This window comes from Zeus faber, assembly GCF_960531495.2.
Source record: "Zeus faber genome assembly, chromosome: 5".
NCBI classification, from domain to species: domain Eukaryota; kingdom Metazoa; phylum Chordata; class Actinopteri; order Zeiformes; family Zeidae; genus Zeus; species Zeus faber.
The window spans coordinates 2,551,598-2,575,435 of NC_137192.1; the positions used below are offsets into that span (position 1 = coordinate 2,551,598).

The 23,838-nt window shown below is 45.1% G+C and overlaps 1 protein-coding gene across 2 annotated transcripts in view; it reads left to right on the forward strand.

Annotated features, from left to right (window-relative positions):
* The first annotated feature begins 15,645 nt into the window (after positions 1 to 15,645).
* The window catches only part of fhit (fragile histidine triad diadenosine triphosphatase), a 456,691-nt gene continuing 448,498 nt past the window's right edge, over positions 15,646 to 23,838 (forward strand). For both annotated transcript variants that reach the window (XM_080000299.1, XM_080000298.1), the window contains exon 1: positions 15,646 to 15,706. The gene's annotated coding sequence lies outside the window, so the exon portion shown is untranslated. The remainder of the gene's footprint in view (positions 15,707 to 23,838) is intronic.

Genomic DNA, 23,838 nt, shown 5'->3' on the forward strand with positions numbered 1-23,838 from the left:
GACACTTAACCCCTAATTGCTCCTGATGGCTGCGTCCGTCGGTGATTGTACAATTGTAAGTCGCTTTGGATAAAAGCGTCTGCTAAATGTAATGTAATTCTGTAATAATAAAGTGCTGACAGGGAGACCAATGCAATTAAGTCTGTCTCCCTCAGACAAAAGCCACACATGAACGATATCACATAAACCAATGCTGATCAGGTTCTCCATTTAGAATTTATTTCTTTCTTTATTTCTTCCGCCAGTAGGGCAGAGCGGGCCCTCCTCCACGTCCTCCGGCAGCGACCAATGTGGGCCTGGACGGAGGGTACGGCGATCTCAGCCTCCTGGGCAGGGAACAGCGGGGGTTGGTAGCCCAGAGAGCATTGGAAGGGCGACAGGCCGGAGGAGGCGTTCACCAGGGTGTTGTGGGTGTACTCGGCCCATGGCAGCTGGTCGCTCCAGGAGGTGGGGCTGGTGGTTGTCAGGCAGCGGAGCATGGCCTCCACCTCCTGGTTCGCCCGCTCCGTCTGGCCGTTGGTCTGGGGGTGGAAACCGGAGGAGAGACTGACCTGTGCCCCCAGGGCCGAGCAGAAGGCGCGCCAGACCTTGGAGGTGAACTGGGGTCCTCTGTCTGACACCACGTCTGCCGGAATGCCATGGCGGCGGAACACCTCGGCCACCAGCAGGTCTGCGGTCTCCCTCGCCAATGGTAGCTTGGGCAGGGCGAGGAAGTGGGCCGCCTTAGAAAAGCGGTCCACCACCGTGAGGATGGTAGTGTTGCCCCGGGATAGTGGAAGACCGGTGACGAAGTCCAGGGCGATGTGGGACCAAGGACGAGTCAGGATAGGTAATGGGCGGAGGAGGCCGGAGCGGGGTCGGGTGGAGGTCTTGGACCGGGCGCAGGTGGGGCAGGCCGAGACGAAGGACCGGGTGTCAGGGAGCAGGGTCGGCCACCATAAGTGCTGGTGGACGACGGCCAGGGTGCGGGTGATCCCGGGGTGGCAGCTGAGGCGGGAGGTATGGGCCCACTGCAAAACCTGGGAGCGTGCAGAGTCAGGGACGAACAGGCGGTTAGGGGGTCCGGTACCTGGGTCGGGCTGGTGCTCCTGCGACGAGGGACTCGATCTCCCAGGTGTGTGTGGCGGCAAGGCGCAGGGGTGGAAAGATGGGTTCGGGATCCCCTGTCTTCTCCTCTGGCGCGAACACACGGGACAGGGCGTCAGGTTTGGTGTTCTTGGTTCCTGGGCGGTAGGATAGGGAAAAGTTAAACCGGCCATAAAACAACGCCCACCTGGCCTGCCGGGAGTTGAGCTGCTTCGCCGTCCGGATATAGGCCAAGTTCTTATGATCGGTCCAGACGACGAAGGGGTGGATTGCTCCCCAAGCCAGTGGCGCCATTCCTCCAGGGCTAGTTTAACAGCCAGTAGTTCCCGGTTACCCACGTCATAGTTGCGCTCGGGTGGTGTGAGCCTGCGGGACAGAAAGGCACAGGGGTGGAGCTTACCATCGGTTGGGGAGCGCTGAGAAAGTACTGCTCCTACCCCCGTGTCTGAAGCGTCCACCTCTACCACGAACTGGAGGTTGGCGTCGGGCTGGGCCAGGACTGGGGCCGAAGAAAAGCGGGACCTGAGGTCAAGGAACGCGGCTCGGCCGCGGGGGTCCATTTGAAGGCCACTGCGGTGGAGGTAAGGGCTGAGAGGGGAGCAGCGATGCGACAGAAGTTACGGATGAAGCGCCGGTAGAAGTTTCCAAACCCGAGGAACCGTTGGAGCTGCTTCCTATTGGCTGGGGTTGGCCACTCCACCACGGCGGCCACCTTCTTGGGGTCAATCTCCAGCCTCCCTCGGCCAATGATGAACTCTAGGAAGGAAATGGATGGAACATGGAAGACACCCTTTTCGGCCTTAACAAACAGACGGTTCTCCAGGAGGCGCTGCAGCACCAGGCGTACATGCTTTACGTGGTCGGAGAGGGATTTGGAGAAAATCAAGATGTCGTCGAGGTAAACAAAGACAAAGGAGTTGAGCATGTCCCGGAGGACATCATTAATTAGGGCCTGGAAGACCGCTGGGGCATTTGACAGCCCAAAGGGCATAACAGGGTACTGTCCGAGCGGGGTGTTGAATGCCGTCTTCCACTCGTCCCCTTCGCGGATGCGGACCAGGTGGTAAGCGTTGCGGAGGTCGATCTTGGAAAAGTGGGTGGCACCCTGGATGGGGACGAAGACTGAATTCATCAGGGGCAAGGGGTACTTGTCTTTGATCGTGATGTCGTTCAGTCCCCTGAAATAAATGCAAGGACGGAGGGTCTTGTCCTTCTTCGCAACAAAGAAGAACCCTGCGCCTAGCGGAGAAGACGAGGGGCGAATAATCCCGGCAGCGAGAGAGTCGCGGGTGTAAGGCTCCATGGCCTCCTGTTCGGGCCGGGAGACGTTATACAGGCGACTGCAGGGGAGGGGGGCGCCTGGCAGGAGGTTGATTGCGCAGTCGTAGGGGCGATGAGGTGGTAAGGACAGCGCCTCCTGCTTGCTGAAGACCGGGGCCAGGTCCAGATATTGCGATGGAACTGAGGGCAGGTCAGGGCTCTTGGGGACCCCCGGCGGCGCGCCCGGCGGCGGGGTTGATGCCGAGCGGAGGCAGTGGGCATGACAGTGTGTGCTCCAGGAGCTCACGCTGCCCGAGCGCCAATCCATCTGAGGGTTGTGGGTCTGGAGCCAGGGGTACCCCAGAACCATGGGGTTCAGTGGGGAATCAATAAGGAAGAACCTTAAAGACTCACGGTGGTTGCCGGAGAGTAGCAGCTTGAGGGGAGCTGTCTGGTGGGTAATCCGGGTCAGATATGACCCGTCCAGCCGCTTGACCTCGAGCGGTGCGGGGAGAGGAACGGGTGTCAGCCCTAGCTGGCGTGATAGTCCCTGGTCGAGAAAACTCGCATCCACCCCGGGATCTATGAGAGCGGAGGAAGAGCGTGTTATATCTCCCCACGAGAGGGTAGCTGGGAGCAGCGGACGGGAGAGAGGGTTGGCGCTGGAGCGACCGGAACGTAACCTTACCGAGGAGTCGCCCTCTCGTGGCCAGACCGGGCAGGTGGCTCGGAGGTGTCCCAGCCGGCCGCAATACAGACAGGCGCCGGTCTGTATGCGGCGTGCTCGCTCCTCTGGGGAGATCCGGGACCGACCAAGTTGCATTGGCTCGGCATCGGAGAGAGTCGGGGGACTTGTGAGGCGCCCAAGAGTAGCGGGCGCTGGAGACGGGCGGAAGGCACGGACTGGAGGCTCGCCCCCTCCCTCTCGCGCTGGCGCTCCCGTAGCCGGTTGTCCAGGCGGATTGCAGTCTCTACTAGTTGGTCCAGGTCTGTGGGCTCGTCCCGCCGCGCCAACTCGTCCCGCAACTCGTCGTTCAGGTCGCGCTGAAACACGTCCTGCAGGGCTCCGTCATTCCAGCCGCTTCTCCCCCGGTCCTCCACCGGTCCCCCAGGTGCTGCTGCCAGTCGAGAGGGGGTTGGTGCTGGGGCCACCCATTGAACCACGGGTGGCTCCAGGGCATCTCCGGGCGACCCTTCTGTGTCCGTTCCCCATGCCCGAGAGTCCCTGCTCAGGCGCCATTGTGGCAGTTTCGCCACCCAAGTGACATTTTCAGGGACCTCCGGCACAAAGACACAGACAACAGGGGGTTGTTAACACCAGTAAATTGTAGAGAGAAAGCTAGGTGGAACACAGGGCTCCCATATCATAAGTGCGTGTGTGGATGGGGTTTTTAAAACTGCCCTCATTAGCCCAATCAACGAGCATCAGGTGTGGCTGCTCATGCCATCCCATCCACCACACATATTTTTTTGCATACTCCTGAGATCGATCCATATACCCCACTTTTACAATAGTGGATGTATACCAAGCAATGTTGTCATAATCTGTGTCTCGCACCCAAATTTTTAACCTGTCCCACTCGAAGGACAACTGCACGACCTCCAACCAGGTGACTGGGTGATGATACATGACTTCCATGGAAAGAGCTGTGACTCAAAAACCACTCAAGAACCATTCCAGATCATCCTCACCACTGCAGCAGCAGTTGAAATGGCAGAACGACCAACGTGGGTACACACATCCCATAGCAAGAAAGTCTCGACCTTCCAGAAGAGTAGACAATGATGGCAGAGAATCACTAGTCTAAACACTAACACTCAACACTGGGGCAGAATAATCCCCTGGCCTCAGTCCGGGGTTGAAGTAGTCTACCCTATTTTACCGATAACCACTACTCAGAGCATCAGTGGACAACCGACGGTGTGTCAATAAAGCCCGGAGGATTATCAAAGGCCCCAGCCCCCCACTGACCTCCAAGACAAAGACTCAAAACTGATATATTCTTGGATCCCAGGTTCCCATTATCATGATGATGAAGATGTTGAGATGTGAAGATAGCCATAATGTTCACACAGTGAATCATTGTTGTTGTCATTATTAAGTGATGACCATTGCTTAATCTGCATAGCATTATGTATTTGTATAATCTCTCCATGTTCATTTATTCCATGATCTGATTCATGATGGGTTTTTTTGTCTTCTAAAAATTTGAAGACATTAGAAGTTAAAATTGTAGAATGGCCGCAAATAGGATTTTTTTCCCCAATACAACGTGGGTCTTTTCCATAGTGTGTTGTCATGGGATGGTGTAGATAAACCCATTTTGGTCTTTTACTTTTCTCCAGTCAAGTATGGGAAGAGAGGTTTGGCCAATTTAAGGTTGAGGTGCCTATAACCTCTGTCTGGGTTGTTTTTTATGGCATGCCAGTGTTAGAAGCAGAAGCAGTCTTTATTCGTCACGCAACACACCACACTACAACACATGCTTGCACACACACACACATGCACATGCTTTGATGGTGGCCGGTGAAATGGATCCTCTGCATTTGACCCATCCTGGCTTGTCCTTCCTCCAGGGGCACAGCCAGGAGCAGTGGGCAGCATACGTGGACGCGCCCGGGGACCAAGTGATAAATGTCCATCGCTGGTCAGACGATGATGGGTGCATGTTTTTGGTGGGGGTCCTTACTGACGTGAGGTGGAGGAAACCCCATGTGAGCACGGGGAGAACATGCAAACTCCACACAGAAAGGCTCCTATTTGGGAGATAACCCGCCGGAGCACGGTGCCAAAAGCGCCCCAGGCGGGAATCGAACCCAGGACCTTCTTGCTGTGAGGCAGCAGTGCAGTTCTTAGGACATCTCTGAAGTTATCATTTGTGTTGTATTGAATTTTTATGTGATTTTCTGCCCTTGTGCATTTTTCTTTTGGTATTGGTACACTGGGAACCAAAGGAGGGAGTGTGATAGAAAAATGCACATGATTCACATTTCTTTAAAACCAAATGATGTCTGGATGCTAAGAGGCATATGTTTTGGGTTTTTTTCTCGTTTAAGGCCTGTACAACTGTTTCAGTCTTTATCTGTGATTTCTAGCTCGTAAAAGGACCATTTGTGTCAACACTCAATGTATGCTCCCAGCACCGATAGTGTTTTTTAGTTTTTCTCTTTTAAAACAGTTTTCAGCTGTTACTGAGGACAAAAAGCGAATCATATGGATAATATCAGAGCATGACCAATCTTCGTTCTGTATAAAAGCTGGGTTCTTTAAATGTACGGTTCACTGCTTTAAAATATATATATATTTGTATCTCTCTTTATTTTCCACTGCAATTTACAGTGCTGCTTACTGACGAAAATCCCACTTTTCATGCAGTGTAAGACAACAAACGAGGGGTGTCACAAGACAGTGCCCGACTGTTTTTTGCATAAGAACTCCCTCCGACAAATATAAGGGAAATGTAGAGGGAGACTGCTGATGCCACTATTTTAGAGTGTATCGCTGTATTGTTCTCCTTATGTTGCAAAACAAATTTTGTTCCAGTTCACAGAACGAGTCACAATTTGTTCCTGATAACAATGGTTTATCTCACTGACCACGCAGTGGAATTTCCACAACAAGGCTGAGGGAGAGAGACGGAAAGAGGGAGAAGAGACACACCAAGAGGGAGAGAGAAGGGAAATGGGGTGAGAGAGAAAGACAGAGAGAGGTGGAGGGAAACAGAGAGACAGGGAGAGAGAGACAGACACAGGGTGAGAAAGACAGGCAGAGTGAATAAAGGGAGAGAGAAAGAGAGATAGAGTGTGAGTGAGGGAAAGAGAGAGAGAGCAGGGGATGTGTTCCCGCTGTATTCTCACAATGTAATTTGACTTTCATCTCAAAATTCCTGAATTAAAACCTAATTTCGACCTCGAAAGGTTATTTTGACTTAATTCTGAAAAGTTGGACTTTAAAAATGCCGAGTTTAAAGTCTGAATTCCAAGTTTAATCTTGAAACGGCTATATTTTTTGCATGGCTACACTTCTTGCGATCAACTGGGAATCAATCCACAATCGACTCGACTGGTTGTGCACCTTTGGTCAAGAAGCTATACCCAGTGAAATAGATAGTACTGAAGTTAAAGTAAGAGACACGAAACAACTATTACCGATGAAACGCAGGTTTTGCAAATGACAGGCCTCTTGACCGCAGTCTTTTAAATATACATGGTCAAACAAAAGTCTCTCTATTATGTCAATCAAAGAGACATTTCCTGAAAGCATGTGTCTCTCGACAAAAGAGTTTGCAAAGTTTTTTTTTTTTACATTAATTTACATATATATACATACATATATTCAGACAAACAGTTCAGGGGTCCGCTCATAAAATAATAAAAATATATATATATAAAAGTCGTTAAAGCATTAAGCATTGGCTTGTTTGCAGAGAGCACATCTTTTTAGGTTTGGTAGGAGAGGGGTCTTGCAGGTGGTCATCTAGTCATTGAATGTTCGTCCATGCTTGGGAAATTAAACTGAAACAATTAGGGATGCAAATGGTTAGGTTCAGGGGACGGAGCGAGAGTCTGCACCGGACTGCTTGGTTTGAGAGCTTGAACTTGCAGCCATCAAGATAACAGTGGATAGACTGCCATTGATGAGCAATTGATGAGCAACAAGGTTTGCAAATTTGCAAACCCCTGCTGATATTCCACAATACAATTGATCATATATCATGTACGCATGTATATAAATTGCGCAAAGAGTGACGATTTACTGATAGGGGAGGATCACACAAAGAAAACCAAAATTAAATATACAGTGTGATTAGTGTGGTTATGAATTCTGCTTGATTTACGAACATTTGGACAATTTGCAATGCTTTGCATGGACATTTCTCTGCCACTAAAGTGCACATAGAAATGAACACAGGTATATTGAAAAGGATGTTGTGGTGGGGAAGAATTCCTCTTCCAAGTGTAGCAGTGATTGCTGCCTTATCAAAGCCATCTACACTCTCCACCTGCTCTGATACGAGCATCTACTGGACCACTAAAATGAGAATTTTCTTCTTTTGTTTGTATTTTTATTTTCTGAAGGTTGTGTATTGTAATACATTTATCCATCATTGTCATCCTAATTCCATTACTCCCAGTTGAAGTTGCATTGTGTCACTCATGATGTTTTGGTACTGTTAATTCATTAATCAACATTTCATCATCACTGAATTTAGTTTTATTTCAATTTCTGAGCTCGTTCAAAACACCTTGATTCACAAATTCCACCATTCAACTTTACCAGTTAAGCTGTTTTTCACGCACTAAGATACCACCAGAAGGCGTTGATTCATCGTTGACTGCAAAATTAACTGTTCTCTTAATAACTCAGACATTTACTGCAAATTGCGAGCACAGATTGTGCACATTTGTGTGCGTAAATATGTTAACCAAAGTGTAACATGTCTGTATCAGCCACTGACTATTTTCGTTGCCTGACTATTCGTCTGACCCTTAGGCTTGCAAGGACTGAGCAATGTCCAATATAGGAGAAAAAAGGGACCACCCCATGAGTGTAGCACTACAGTAGCTCCTTAGTAACAGCTTGTCAGTAACACAACACTGCAGCTTAAGACATTGGGGCATCAGCCCCTAAGATCTCTTCATGGGAGATGATTAGGGGAACAATAAATCCCTCCACCCTGGGTATCTTTTCAAACCCAACTGCAGCCAACATGCAGCCTGCATGGTGGCAAAGGTTGTGCATTCTTATATGTCACTAGAATGGTCAGAGAGGGTTACATTCTATATAATACATCTGTCATGGTTTATTGGTTACTTAACTCAGTAACCATATATAACAGTTTTAACGTAATTCACTTTCAAAGTTTCCTGGACAAATCAAACACATACATTGTCAAAATAATGAGGTCCCCCAAAGACCGAAGCTTTCGAAACCATAAAAAATGTCGTAAGGAAAAAGAAGCTAATTAAACATCTCAAGCCAAAGAGGAGAAGCATATAATTTCAGGAAAGATACAAAGGTCACGAGGTAAGGTCAACAGCCACAAACATTGGCACACTCAAATGGTTGTGCCCAATGCCGTCTGAACAGGTTGTCTTTCTGGTGTTCACCAGAACATCATCTGGTGTTCCTAAGAGCCCTCCTCATGCTGTGCTTCAAGATGGTGAGCGTGTGTTTGTCTCATCTCTATTTCCAGCCACCGGGTTAATGCTGGCTCCATTTGCCTTGTACTGCACACAGAAAGAGTTTAGGCCTTCAGCAAGAGAAGTTCAGAATTCACTATGGTGGTGTCACTACAGTCCATTAAAGATTAAACTGGACAAGCTTTATCTCGTATTTTTTATTATCACACACACACACACACACACACACACACCATCGGCGGTAGCTGCATTAAGTGCAGCTACCGCCGACACACACAAACACACACAAACACACACACATGCAGATGGAGGCCGTGAAATGTCTTTTCCGCATTTTTCCCATCGAGGCTTGTCCTTCCTCCAGGGGGCAGGACACAACACAGATACTTGTCACTTGAATATGTTCGCTGATGACTCTGCTATTCTGGGATTTATCAGGGGAGAACGCTCAAGAGGAGGTGGATAATAGGATAATATAACGGGAGGTTGAGGGTCAAACACCTGTCCATCATGGACAATCTCTCACATGCACTACATGACACTGAGAAGCACCTTTAGCAATAGACTGTTACAACCACGGTGCTCCAAGGAGCGCTATCGGAGAAACTGTACATCTCCTACTCTGGCTTGACGGAGACAGTGCTTGTTTTGTTCCATAAGGAAACAGAGTAAAATAAAATAACCTACATCTATAATAAAAACTGTTTTGCACAGTCAGTACTGTCAGAGAGGCAGCGATCAGGGCGCAGAGCTGGCCCTGCGGGGCTATTTTAGATTGGGGTCTATTCATAAAACATTCGGACCTGAAGCCCTGGACGTCCACCCTTAAAAACGCTGCTGTTGCCAATGTTCTATTACCGCAATACCTGAAAGTGGGGGGACAAAAAAATCCTGCGTTTCCCCCCTATCGGGTGCCCCGCCATAAAACACATTTAAAAGTAAATCAAATGACAGTCACAAAAATGTGGTAATGCATAAATCTTACGTTCTTCTTGTTCAAACATTAACCACTTACTCGCAGCCTCGGAACCTATTTGGGGGTGGGGGGGGGGGGTGGGGGGGTACTTTTAATCTTTACAGGTTAAAAGTAGAACTTTAAAATTAACTCCAGCCTATATTAACAACTACTGCCGGGAATTTAGTTGTAATATGATCAAGCTTTCTCGCTGTTATTAGTAACACCATTCTTAATAAGACGACGACTCCCGCTAGCCAGTTTAGGCAAGGCAGAAAAAAAATCTTGGACAAGGTTTTTTGACAACGGACATTGATAAAAATGGGGGAAATTATTGCAAAGTTGGGCAGGAGGAAAATAGTCTCACTTGGTGTCATAGCCTCCGTGTGTTGATGAATGACAACAACAAATGTATAATAACACAAAGGTTGTTGGCAGTGGAGCTTTTCAAATTCCATGGTCGTCGAAAAAAAAACCTTCGAACAGGTGCCTTGTCTTCGCTTGGGCCAACAATTACCAACTCAGTTTTGTAGGAATTATGAAATTGTTTCGCATCCACTTTGCTTAAATCGAGCAGGCATGCATCTACTTTTAATAGTTGTGAGTTTCCATTGGCCTTGCAGGTACATAATGTCATAAGTATATTAATAAAAATGTATACAACATTTCCAGGTCCTATCATGTAGAGAAAAATAGTAATGTACTAAGGCAGGGCTCAGCAAATTTTAGTCCTGATAGAATCATCGGGTAATTAATCTACTCAATATTGACCACTTACTGATAAACAAGGTTGTTTATCACGTCACATTTTTACCAATCTTTGCAGGTCAATGTTAATGACTTGTAGCTATTTAATCAATATAAAGTGCATAGGAGAAGGATGAAAAAAATACAATAAAGAGCTTAGCTGTGACTGGATATTGCCATAAAGAGTAAAGCAACACTATGTAACTTTTTCAATAAACAATAACAGCTTCCAAATCATTTTGATGGTACATTGACTTTTAATATTGAGAATGGCACCTCTTGGCACCTCTTTCATTCCCACCCACCCCCCGAACGCCTGTTCTTGCATGATGTAAATTCTGTTTGGGTAAGTGCGTTACGCTTCACGGCACTGCATCACTTCCTGGATGTTTCCGTTAGCCGGTAATCACCATTTTTTTGCCTGGTAAAATTTCTTAAAAAAAAAGCTAAATATAAACTATAAACTTGCCGGTCAAAATGTCCGGTAATAATGCTCTTACAAAACGCTGCCGCTCCACCTCTCCTATGGCACGGATGAGACAGGCCAAAGGTGCGCCCGGCACCCACAGCCTCTACCAGCTGTCACATTGTTTCACCCTCTGACTCGTGTGTGCGAGCCAATCTGCCAGGCCGAGCATATCTGGTACCTACACTGGTAGCAGGGGGCCGATCCCTGTGCTCTGTGGGAGCCATGAAGTGCTCGCTGAAGTGGGAAGGGGCGCTGTAACCTAGGTGTAAATTATATTTGCATTTGTAACATAGACTGTTATTGAAACGAGGCCGATAAGGTTCAAATTTGTCCGGTAAAATAAATTATTTTCAAACACTGGACCGAATTTTTCGACAGTTGTCTAAAAGTGCAATTTCACCCAGAAACTGTAGGGGCGCCAAATACCAAATACAAAAAGTTAGATAGCGCTGCTTTGATGGCAACAGTTTGAAAATCCATTTGAGGTTTTTTTCATTTATTACAAACAAAACTGAATAGGCAGATATAGCATTATAATAACTTCTCCCTGCAAATCAAATACCAGGAAGGCAGCAGCGTTATGGCTATGAATGCAAATGATTCTGTTCAAGTATAACTGAATTCTCAGTTTTTGTCTGAAACGTTTCTTTTTTTGGAAGCCATTTGTGTCACCAAGTTTAGGCCTACTGCTTGCAGTGATAGCTAACTAGCTAACTAATGAAAAACACTGGTCCCTAGAGGATACTGTACTGAAGTACTGACTGAACCAATAGTATGCACTAGTATGTAGGTATATGCACTTTTTGGCTGACAAAATGAATTTATATATTAACATTTTCTTTATTTGGTATAGGCCTATACGTTTTTATAATTACAATATATAAATAAAAGTTGTCGATTGAAATAATTACTGAAATAATTTAAATGTATCCTTTTTATGGAATGAATATATGTGATGAAGGCATGTAATGAAATATAAAATGAATCCTGAGGAATACCAAACTTCAATCAGGAGAGTGAATTTTCTGAGGTTGTTTATAATACAGTGCACAAAGTTATAACACGTCTTATTATTACTCTTGTAACTCTTCCAAAGCAAGTCTGCTATTTTGATCAGTCCAGAATGGCGATGGCGGTACATTTTACTCATATACCAATATAATAATGATAGGGCCATGGGTGGTGTTTAGAATTCCAGGAGGGAATGGCAACCTAATCTTTCAAAGACAGACAGTTCATCCCAGTCGCAACTCTTCTCATCCCTGGCGCCCCAATGGTGGAACAAGCTCCCCCTGTGTGTCAGAGCGGCTGAATCGCTCACCATTTATCGTCACAGACTAATGACCCAGTCTCTTCAGACTACAACTGGACCCTACTTGCACTGCCCTTTCTACCCCATGAGCACCCCCCCCCCCCCCTTTACTGCCAAATGCACTTTCATGACAAAAAAAACCTCTAACTTTACGTGTACTATTTGTTTCTTGAGAATGCTTAGCTGGCTGTAAAAGAAAGAAAGGAAGAAAGAAAGAAAGAAAGAAAGAAAGAAAGGAAGAAAGAAAGAAAGAAAGGAAGAAAGGAAGAAAGAAAGAAAGAAAGAAAGAAAGGAAGAAAGAAAGAAAGAAAGGAAGAAAGAAAGAAAGAAAGGAAGGAAGGAAGAAAGAAAGAAAGAAAGAAAGAAAGGAAGGAAGGAAGGAAGAAAGAAAGAAAGGAAGGAAGGAAGAAAGAAAGAAAGAAAGAAAGAAAGAAAGAAAGAAAGAAAGAAAGAAAGAAAGAAAGAAAGAAAGAAAGAAAGAAAGAAATATATATATATAATACTAAATAATTCTGAATTTCCCCGGATTCCCCCCCTGCCCCTTCTTAACAATAATATGGTGAAAGGCCTATTAATTTTGAATTTCCCTCATAGGTAGTAGATACATACGGTTTGCGTGAGCGTTTAGACAAGAATTATTCCAATTTTACTTGAACGCAGCAATATACCGTTCCAAAGGCCTGTCTTTGGTACTTGTAGTCTTTAAAAGCCTGGAAAGAAGGCAGCCTTTGACTCGACAGCGCTTTACAAATACTACACTTCCCATAATGCAACATTCGTCTCATTGCCGTACACGGAAGGTGAGTGTCAAATGCGATTCCTTCTCCTGGTCGTACAGCTTTCGCCGGTTTCAGGTGTTACTTTAATATTTAGAATACAACCACGAAAAGCCCACTTATATATGAATCAGAACAAAACCAAACTACGTGCCGTTACCTTTTTTAAATTCCAAAATATAGTCGCCGATCGCAAGCTACACGTGACCACGTAAAGTCGGATCCCTAAATACGTATTGAGTATTTTCAAACTTGGGAAATGGCGTGCAGTCCAGTGGAGCTACTTGGACACACCAAACCTATTTCAAAAGACTTATATAGGCCCTTGTGGGACTATATAATAGTCGTGTAGTCCAGCAAAAAATAAATCACAATTACTCAACTTCACTGTTATTTAATTCACAAGATTAGACAATATAACATTAGAGAATTATGACTTTCTTGATCTCCGCTGTTATTGCCCCAACTGTATTATAGGGCTTTCATCGTGTCATGACATACTGGTCAAAACGCAATGACATCTGGGAGATTGGCTATCTTTGTTGCTGTCTTTGTAGCAGCAGGTGCATTGTTGGGGTGCGTAGCACGGAAGACATTGTTGTGTTACAAATGGAGGTGCTGAAGGTGCATGACCTGAATACAGTGTTACTGACTTACAAGTTTAATTCGTTCCGTGACAGCGCTCGTAATTCAATCTGCTCGTATAGCAAATCAATTTTCCCCATTGAAATTAATTGAAATGCCATTAATCCGTTCCAGCCCCCGCAAAACACCCCATTTTTTTGTTACGTGTTTTTACATAAGAAATGTATTTATAAATAACAAATATTGTATAAAAACATAATAAAACACAATAAAAGAGAATGTGTAGATCTCTCTTCTCTTCTGCCTTCTCGCAGATGATACCCTCCGTCACGCTATCTCCTGCGAGCTGTTTCTCCGTCAACCACACCAAACAGCAGATTCTCCATCTTTTCATGGACAGCGGTCGGCAGCTTAGACATTATTTTAACGCCCTTGACTGGCGAAATACCCTTTATCGTTTCCTTCTGCTGCAATATGGTACATATTGTAGAAATACTCCACTCGTACTGCCTCACCAATTCCATCACACGCACACCTCGCTCATGTTTTTCTATTATTTTGTGCTTTAAGTCAATGAACATCATCCGCTTCTTCTTCTCAGCACTTTTTCGGACCCGTGGTTTGAAAAAAAAAAAGGCAAAATAACTGCACAAAAAGCACAAATCGTGAGCACAAAACACAAAAGCGATGCTTCGACGCTCAGGTAACCACGTGAAGTGAAGGAGTGAGACGCGGGATGCTGGCCGCATTCGCTCGCCACGCCCACCAGCGGCGGCATACTTGAAGCTCGCTCCTCGTAACCCAAATTTTTGCTCGCAAATCAATACAAAAAATCGACGGAACGACGGCTCGTAACTCGGAAAACTCGTATGTTAGTGCACTCGTAACTCAAGGTACCACTGTAGATACAGACCAGCTAACAGATAACAGCTATCTTTAATTGTCCAGACCTGTTATGGTAATACATTTTTCGATAAGAAAAGCACAGAATTTTTTTTAAATAATATAATAGTAGTGGGCCATATAGTAGGCATTGCGTACGTGTGTGTAGAGTAGTGTACACATCTCTGCCACCCTAACATTACGTCTTTCTATCTATACAATCAGATTATTTACAGTGTAATGTAGTCTACACAGTAGCAAATAGTAATAAACAGGTGACGAAAAACATATAGGCAAACATGCTGCTGTTATTCGGCTTGTTGATCTGCATGTCCTGTACCCATCCATTGGTGAACTATGTGAGCTTCGAGCGACTTGTACAGTGATTCATGAATTATTTGGCGAGATAAGTACTCACACCAGTCACAAGATACACAAAAATATCACTTGCTCTTGTTTGGGAGCTTGTAGGGATCCACGTTGTTAACCTGGTGGATTTTGCGGACAACTGCTCCGCCAGAGATGACTTGACTCGCCTACAAAACCCCAACAATGCATTCTTCTGTAAAAGCCCTATTGAAGCTAAATCCTATCCAACAATAAAAATCTGCTCGGATTGGGGTCCCAGAGGGTAAATCTTATCGAATTGGGCCTAATGCGTTTCAAATTGGGGGTCCTTGATTGGATAAAGGTAGAGGGTCATTGCACTTTAGGACAGGTATAGTCCACCAGTATAGTCCATTGTATTAGCCACCTATATAGTGCACAGAGAGGCAACATTTTTTTTTACAAGTTCAAGGCTTAATCTTGTACCCTTCATAAGGGTATAAAAATGAAATTTTTCTCTTCACAGGTACTCTTCACAGAGGCCGCCATGTTGCACCACCATGTTTCTTTTACAGTAGCCCAGACCAGACAACGGCCTTTTGCGAGTTTCGAGGCCACCATCTCTTCCACAGAATCCGCCGTATTGCATGTGGAGGGATATTCAGTTGGCTGCGATTTGCAACCTCACCGCTAGATGCCACTAAATTCTACACACTGCACTTTTAAAATTACTAAAGCAAGCAGCGATATTCAGCGCAAAAAAGACTTCCATGAAAGAGAGAGGCTAATTCGGCTCCAAATAATTGTCACCAAATCTGAGAAACTAATCACGACAAAAGGCTTTATTTTGTAAAACAAAGCGTTTTGTTGTTTAATTATTTAGCCATTAAAACCAGATTCATAACTAATAAGCCTAATCTATAATCCAAATTCAAAATCTATTTGTTACTTATTTTAATAGTCTTTACAGACACATTACATACACAGAGTCTTTATACAGATGGAGCCCTTCAACGTCTCATAGCCTGGAAAAGACACACATCCTCCAATGTTCTACGCTTAGGCCTACTGTTTGTCTGGTCTTGTATGCCAAAAAGGAATATACATACACATAATAGCCCCCTTGTGAGGTATCCTAACCTTGCCAGTGAATGACCTCTCTTGTAAGTAATACACAAAAAATTAATCTTAAATGGTATTTTCCTCCCACACTTGACAAGCAATGACGTAAATTCCAATTTCGCTGGCCTTGTTCATATTTACGCAAAGTATTGATAGTGTGGATCATTGATACTGTAACCTGCAGATCCCCTATAACTTCCCCTCTCATCACAGCTTCACATGGAGATTTGCGAGCAGCGATGCATACTGTAAAACCCCTTTCCCACTTGCATTCAAAGCTGTAAATCGACTGTCAATGTTCCATTTTGGCGTGATGTGGGAAAAGGAGTCGGTGTTGATGTTTTGTAAAAGTCGTCCTGTAAATTTCCCCACTCTTGACCCTCCCATTTATGAGAAAATGCTGGTACGGCTGTGAATGAGGGAGTGTGTGAATGGAAGCAGTAACATTGCCGGCACAAGCATGTACAGTACGGGTGGAGCCGGATCTGAATATCCTCAAAGTACAAATTGTGGGTTTTTACAAATATTTATTTTGTACAAATATTTCAAAAAGTATTTGTTTTCGGGAAGAAAAAAACATTCAGAAAAATGGCGAGTCCAATCCAAACTGTGGAGCTTGGCTTCAAAGACGAGAAACTGAAACATGTCCGGTCTCTAAAGATCTACAGTCTTTGTTTCTTAAAAATGCCACTCAGACCCTAGATGTGTCTTTTAGAGTTAGGGATGGAGAGGGGCACTACATTGTGTATGTCAGTTCGGGAAGATGAAGTGCTTCGAGTGCGGTGACATCGGACACAAGCGCTTTGCTTTACCGCCACCTGCATCAGAGCGCGGAGCCGAGAAAGTTCCTTCTCCTGAGGCAGAGAGTGTAGGACAGGTTGAAAATGATCACAATGATTTAATAACATTGGGTTAGGGTTATTACGTCCGGGGACGGGGGCTCAGTCCCTGTCAGCAGAGGGAACCGAATCAGTCCGGAAGGGGTGGTGAGATGGGGAGGTGGAAACCGAAGCACTGGTCTCTAAGAGCGAGGAAAAAAATGAAAACAATTCTGATTGTATGTCCGCTGCCGACAGATTGTCCAAACGATTGCATCTACACTGGACATAACGTACTGACTCTAACCCATTACGTACTATATCCATAACAGTCCTTTAATGCGGGAACAGACTCCCTCCATAGGGAACTTCATCATAAAGGAGGGAGCGATCGGGGCGCAATTTGCACACCTGTCTCCCTCTCCTACTGTACTGAAGATGTGTCTGCCAGCGATGCGCGCGCCATCGATAGGGTGCCCGCGATCTGATTCGGCAAGCCAGAACAGTGTGTTTTTTTTTTATTTTATTTTACGTCTCCTAATGGAACGAAATACATGCATGTGGAACAAAACCCTGCGTATTGGGGAAACTGTCCTGGGACGTGGTGTGCTGTGTTTGGCATATGCTTCTGTCAGAGATCAGAACACCTGCAAAGCCTCTTCCAGAACAATTTTTAAATTTTACTGCTACCTGCTACCCCTTCTGGGGCATAGGCCGTCAACAAGCGATCTCCAGGCATCTCTATCTTGGGCTGTCTTCTCCAGTTGGGTTCAGGTCATCTTCATGGTCTTGGTGTCTGCCTCCAGGTCTCTGCGCCAGGTGTTTCTTGGGCGACCCCTTTTCCCCTTTCCCTGTGGGTTCCATTTAAGGGCTTGTCTTATGATGGAATTTGTGGGCTTTCGCACGGTGTGGCCTATCCAGCGCCATCGGCGCTTCTTAATTTCTTCTTCCGCGGGCAGCTGGTTTGTTCTTCCCCAGAGTTCAGTGTTACTGATGGTGTCTGGCCATCGAATGTGGAGGATCTTCCGTAGGCAGCTGTTAATGAAGACCTGTACTTTCTTGGTGGTAGCAGCTGTAGTTCTCCATGTTTCTGCTCCGTATAGGAGGACTGCCTTGACGTTGGTGTTGAAGAATCTGACTTTGGTGTTGGTGGTCAGTTCTTTGGAGTTCCAAATGTTCCGTAGTTGCACGAATGCTGCGCGTGCTTTCCTGATTCGTGATTTCACGTCTGCATCTGTGCCACCTTCCTTATCAATGACACTGCCAAGGTAGGTGAAGGATTCAATTTCTTCCAGTGCCTCCCCCTCCAGCATGATTGCATCAGTGTTGGCTGCATTGATCTTGAGGATCTTGGTCTTTCCCTTGTGGTTGATGAGTCCCACTTGTGCTGAGGTGGATGCCACGTTGTTGGTCTTCTCCTGCATCTGGTGTTGGGTGTGTGACAGTAGCGCCAGGTCATCGGCGTAGTCCAAGTCATCCATTTGCGTCCAAGGAGTCCACTGAATGCCGTTCCTTCTCTGTGCGGTAGAGATCTTCATTATCCAGTCGATCGCTAGCAAGAAGAGAAAGGGCGAGAGCAGACAGCCTTGTCTGACACCAGTCCTCACTTGGAATGCATCTGTTAGCTGTCCTCCATGGATGACCTTACATGTCAATCCCTCATAAGAGTTCCTGATGATGGACACGAACTTGGTTGGCACTCCGTAGTGGCGGAGGAGCTTCCAGAGGGTCTCTCTGTCTAAGCTGTCGAAGGCTTTCTCATAGTCCACAAAGTTGACATACAGGGGTGAGTTCCACTCTATGGACTGCTCTACAATTATGCGGAGTGCTGCAATCTGGTCTGTGCAGGATCGGTTTTTGCGGAAGCCGGCCTGCTCGTCACGGAGTTGTGCGTCAATGAGGTCCTTCATCCTGTTCAAGATAACTCTGTTAAAAACCTTCCCTGGCACTGATAGCAGTGTGATCCCTCTATAATTTCCGCAATTACTGAGGTCGCCTTTCTTTGGAATCTTGGTGAGGTATCCCTCTTTCCAGTCTCCTGGGACTTCTTCTTCCTCCCAGATCTTCATGAAGAGTGGGTGGAGCATCTTCACAGTGGTTTCGATATCTGACTTCAGTGCCTCTGCAGGGATGTTGTCTGGTCCTGCAGACTTTCCGTTCCTCAGCTGCTTGATGGCTTTCCTAATCTCTTCCATGGTTGGTGCGTTGCAGGCTATGGGTAGTTCTGTGTCAGCCTGTGTGAGTTCTGGTGGGTTCTGTGGTGCTGGCCTGTTTAGCAGATCTTCAAAATACTCCTTCCATCTGTTCTTCTGTTAATCATCTCCCTTTATTGGTCTTCCCTCTTTGTCCTTCACCGGTCGTTCTGGCTTGCTGTGCTTTCCTGACAGCTTCTTGGTGATGCTGTACAGCTCCCTCATATTTCCCTCTCTTGCCGCTTGCTCTGCTTCCGTTGCAAGGCTGTCCATGTACTTTCGTTTGTCGGCTCTGATGCTCTTCTTCACTAGCTTGTTCCCCTCTTCGTACCTTTCTTGTGCCTTGGCTTTCTCTGCTCTTGTTCGGCTGTTGTTCCCTGCCGCCTTCTTCTCCTTCCGCTCTTGGATCTTTTGCAGGCTGTCCCCTGAGATCCACTCCTTGTGTTGTTTCTTCTTGGGGCCAAGCACTTCTTGGCAGGTAGATGTAACCGCCTCCTTTATCTCCTTCCATCTGTTCTCCATAGTGCACTCGTCCTCTTCCAGCAGCTCTTGTAGGACTTTGTACTTATAGCTGAGTGTTACACTGAACTCTTCCTGTTTGCTGGTGTCTCTTAAAAAAGCTGTATTGTACCTGTGCCTTGTTGTATGTGCTGACATCCAGTTCTTTCTCAGTTTAAGCTTCAGGCTGGCTACAACTAGGTGGTGGTCTGAGGCTACATCTGCTCCTCTCTGTGCTCTAACATTCTGCATGGACCTCCTGAATTTCCTACTAATACAGACATGATCGATCTGGTTCTCGGTGGAGTGGTCTGGCGATACCCAGGTGGCCTTGTGGATGTTCTTATGGGGAAAAACGGTGCCCCCTATGACCAGGCTGTTCATAGAGCACAGGTCCGCCAGCCTCTCTCCGTTTTCGTTCATGACCCCCAGTCCATGTTTTCCCATGATATCCTCGTATCCCGTGTTGTCCCTTCCGACCTTTGCGTTAAGGTCTCCCATCAGGATTGTGATGTTTCTCTCCGAGTGCGTTTCTATGATGGACTGCAGTCTATTGTAGAACTGGTCTTTTCCTGATTCCTCGGCATCGTTGGTAGGGGCATAACACTGTATGATGTTCATGTTGATCTTCTTTTTCTTGGTTCGGAAGGATGCGGTGATGATTCTTGGACCATGGGCTTCCCATCCAGTGAGCGCTCTCTGGGCGGTTTTAGATAACATCAGTGCTACTCCTTGGGTGTGGGGGGCGTTGTCCTCTTCATGTCCGGAGTACAGCAGCATCTCTCCTGTGGGCAGTCGTTTCTGTCCGGACTGTGTCCATCTTGTCTCACTTATACCTAGAACCGTGAGATTATAGTTCCTCATCGCTGCTGCTACTTGGAATGTCTTCCCTGTTTCGTACATGGTTCTCACGTTCCACGATCCGATGTGGGCAGCCCTGGTCGAAAGAATGGTGGTCGGCCTCGTCGCTTCCAGAGACTTCTGGCTTTCACCCCGAGGCGTCATAAACCTTCTCATCGAAGACCCCTCTCTTCCCTGGGCCAAGGTGTTGATGACTTGATCTCTTGTTGGCGTTTCTGTAACAGGAATTGTTTTACGGGTTGAGGTTGTTAGCCCCATGCCCAACCCCCAACCTGGAGGACCATTTGCTGCTTTTCGTCCGGCCTCTACTCAAGAAACCTGCCCGGCTTGGTTGAACCAACTGAGGGTATGAACCCCTCCGGTATAGCCTTCTGAGTCACGGAGGCACGCAAGCCTCTCCACCACAACAAGGTAGCAGCACTCGGAGAAGGCAGCACTCTGAGAAGTTTTTTAATTTTACCTTTTTTAAATTGAATTTTTTTATAAAATTAAACATTTATGACATTTTTATAAAAAATAATACATTTCTGCTGAAACTGCATATGTTTTGAATGTTAATTTTCAGATTTGATCAATTACAAGGTTTGAAGTTAAATGAATCAGTCAATATTATATTGTGATTGAAGGTTTTTCTTTTTACAATTCAATAATTAAATACAGATATGTTATTTATCTCAATTCATGCATCAATTCATCTAATTTGATCATAACACGTAGGCCTGGCCTACAGGAAAGAGCAGTTTATGTTTATGCTGACTATATCCAATGTTGTGTTGGTCATACTATAGAAAGATGTATTGCTTATGTTTAGTGAATAATACAGAAGATAAGGAACTTAAAAATATTGCATACTAAATCGCAATATTGGTCTAAATAAATCGCAATTCGATTACTTTCCAAAATTGTTCAACCCTAACTATTTACTGCCTTTACAGGATATATTTTATCCAGCAATGTTATGGATTCCATGGGGAAAGTGGCTTAAGAGAGGTGTATCAATTATGCACTGTTTATTCATCCTGCAGCAATACCTTGCACAGTAGATTTGATTTTCTCTGCTTCATGTATAATGCAAAGACCCGCGTCCATTTTCTCCAAGCATTGTACTTTTTGAGCCAGGCCAGTGTGCAGACTTATTGTGTTAGCGGGTATTGTGCGTTACTGCTTTGGCCCTGGCATGCGCTGCTTGCTTATCCCATTTCAGGTTTTGCAAAGCAGGCTGTTGACAATAGTCTCGGTTTGAACCTATCAAACAGAGCTGGCGCTTTATGCCTTTTTAGGCCTAGACATATTACATCAACCTTTTTTTTTCTTCTTTTTTTCCCCAAGTAAACAGAACTCATTGAGATCCGTGACAAATATCTCGACAAATGTACCCAAACGCACCCGAATGTTCTCAAACATTTGGGCACATAAGGAGACAGTAGCTCAGGAAGTACAGTGGGTCATTTAGTAATCTGAAGGTTGCCGTTTCAATGCCAGGCTCCTCCTGCTAGCATGCTGAAGTGTCCTTGAGCAACACACTTAACTCCTAATTTCTTAGAAGCCTGTTTCCATCGATGTATGAATAATTGTAAGTCGCTTTGGACAAAAGCGTCTGTTAAATGATGATGTAACGATGTATGTGCCAGACCACTTAAGGGGAAAAAACATTTTTATTTTGGAACACTGCATGTGTGTGAAGAGAATCCAGAATGCATTTGAACATTCAAATACAATAGTTTGAACAAAACACAAATTTGAGGGTATTTCTATTTTATACCCCCATAAGATACATGTTGAAGTACACCTTTAAAAAATATATATTTTATATGGTGGCTGGACTTGCATGTGGTATGAAAGAAATTTCAAGAAGCAACTATGTTGATGGCAATGAAATGTTTAACTTTTAGCAGGTTACTTTTTATACATTACAGATATGTTACTTTTTTGAGAGCATTCCATCATAAAGTAATTTATTTTCACTCGGATGAATCACCATAACAAAAGAAAAATATATAACAATAAAGACACTCATCCTTTATGCTGAGTGCCTAGTTTTTTTGCACAATTCGGTGCACAATATGGGGAAGCAGGACTCCATCCATCCGTCCATTGAGATTTGCTTTGAGTGCAGCCCAAAATAAAATGGCTGCACCCAAAGCAGATTCAAGCTAGTGTGTGCACTTTTAAAAGGCGCATATTTTACTCCAGTAGCAATGGAAAATATCCCTGTGGGCTTTAAAAAATAGTTTTCTAGCAGAGTATAGTAAAAGCAACAACACTTAATCTATGATTTGAAGTGTGTGTATCAGTGTCTCCACTTTAAGAACAGGCTGTGGGCATTGATTTAAACGATAGAGCGATCCTGGGCTCTTTCAATCCAGGCTGATTAAAATATCAGTTCCCATTATTTATAACTGTTCATAGCATAACTTCACTGAAGGCTTTGCAATTGAAAAAAAAATTGCAGTCCAGTGAAACAAACATTTAAGCCTTAAAAAACACTAAATCTCACAATATTGTCAGGCAGTCTGTTTATGTTGTACTGAAAAACAAATTATCAAACAACGTGCATTTTATCCCGTTTCTTTGTGTTTCTTTCCCATATGGAATGAGAGCCGTAAATCCACTGGCAATGTTCCGTATTGGCATAATGTGGGAAAAGGAGACGGTTCCGATGTTCCGTAAAAGTTGTTGTGTAAATCTCTCCACTCTAGACCGAGTATAATTTTCCGGAAAATGCTGGCACAGCTGTGAATGGAAGCGTGTGTGAATGGAAGCAGTAACATTGCCGTGACAACCATGTTAAGTATGGGTGGAGCCGACAAAGCAAGTCAAGTATTCTTTTTCCATTTTGAAATACCACTCAGACCCTAGACGTGTCTTTTAGAGTTAGGGGTGCGGTGCAGGGAAATCGGGCACAAGCGCTTCGCTTACCTGCCGGTTGCACCGAAGCGCGGAGCCCGAGAGGGTACGAGCGGACAGCAAGAGGTAGAACGGGTGGAGAACGTTCCTTCTCCGGAGGCAGACAGTGTAGTACAGGTTGAAAATGATCACGCTGATGTAATAACATTGGGTTAGGCCAGGGGTTGGCAACCTTCAGCATTAAAAGAGCCATTTGGGCGTGATTCCCACCAAATAAAACCCACTTGGAGCCGCAAAATCTATTTGACCGCTATAATGAAGATAACACCGGATATACAGTATAGTTTTATTACACTTATGCTATGTACTGTATATAAGAACTGTAATTTGTTGCATTTATGAAATGAAAGTACTACAAACTGATAAAGACTGTCATTTTTTTTCTGTGCTTGACACAGCAAAACACTAAATTCTTTTGAACTCTAAAAAAAAGAATACTGGCACGTATCGTTTTTCTTTGAAATAAAATACAAAATGCAGGTCCTTCACTTATTTGTGGATTTGAAAAAAAGAAATATTCACTTCAATTATAAGGGGCAAAAAAATGTTAGTTTATGTTTTATCACGACTTAAGTCTATTTCAGTGTGCCGTCATCCTCGACTATTTCTTCAGTGGCGTGCCGCAGTCAACCGTCGACCTGAATATGAAACACAACTACATTAGTTCAGGGTCCGATATAAATATCTATATTTGCAAAATTAATAGCTTGTTTCTCTCACCTGCTTAATGTGATTTCTGCCCCTGAACTTCACTGCAGAGCTTCTCCATATCCGGGCTGTATGATGTAACTTTGAGCTTCACACATGACTGTGGGCTGTCATCAGTGAGAAAAGATAAAAGCTGGTCTCTGAGAGCCAATAAGAAAACAAACCCCCACCCCATCACACCTTGGATGT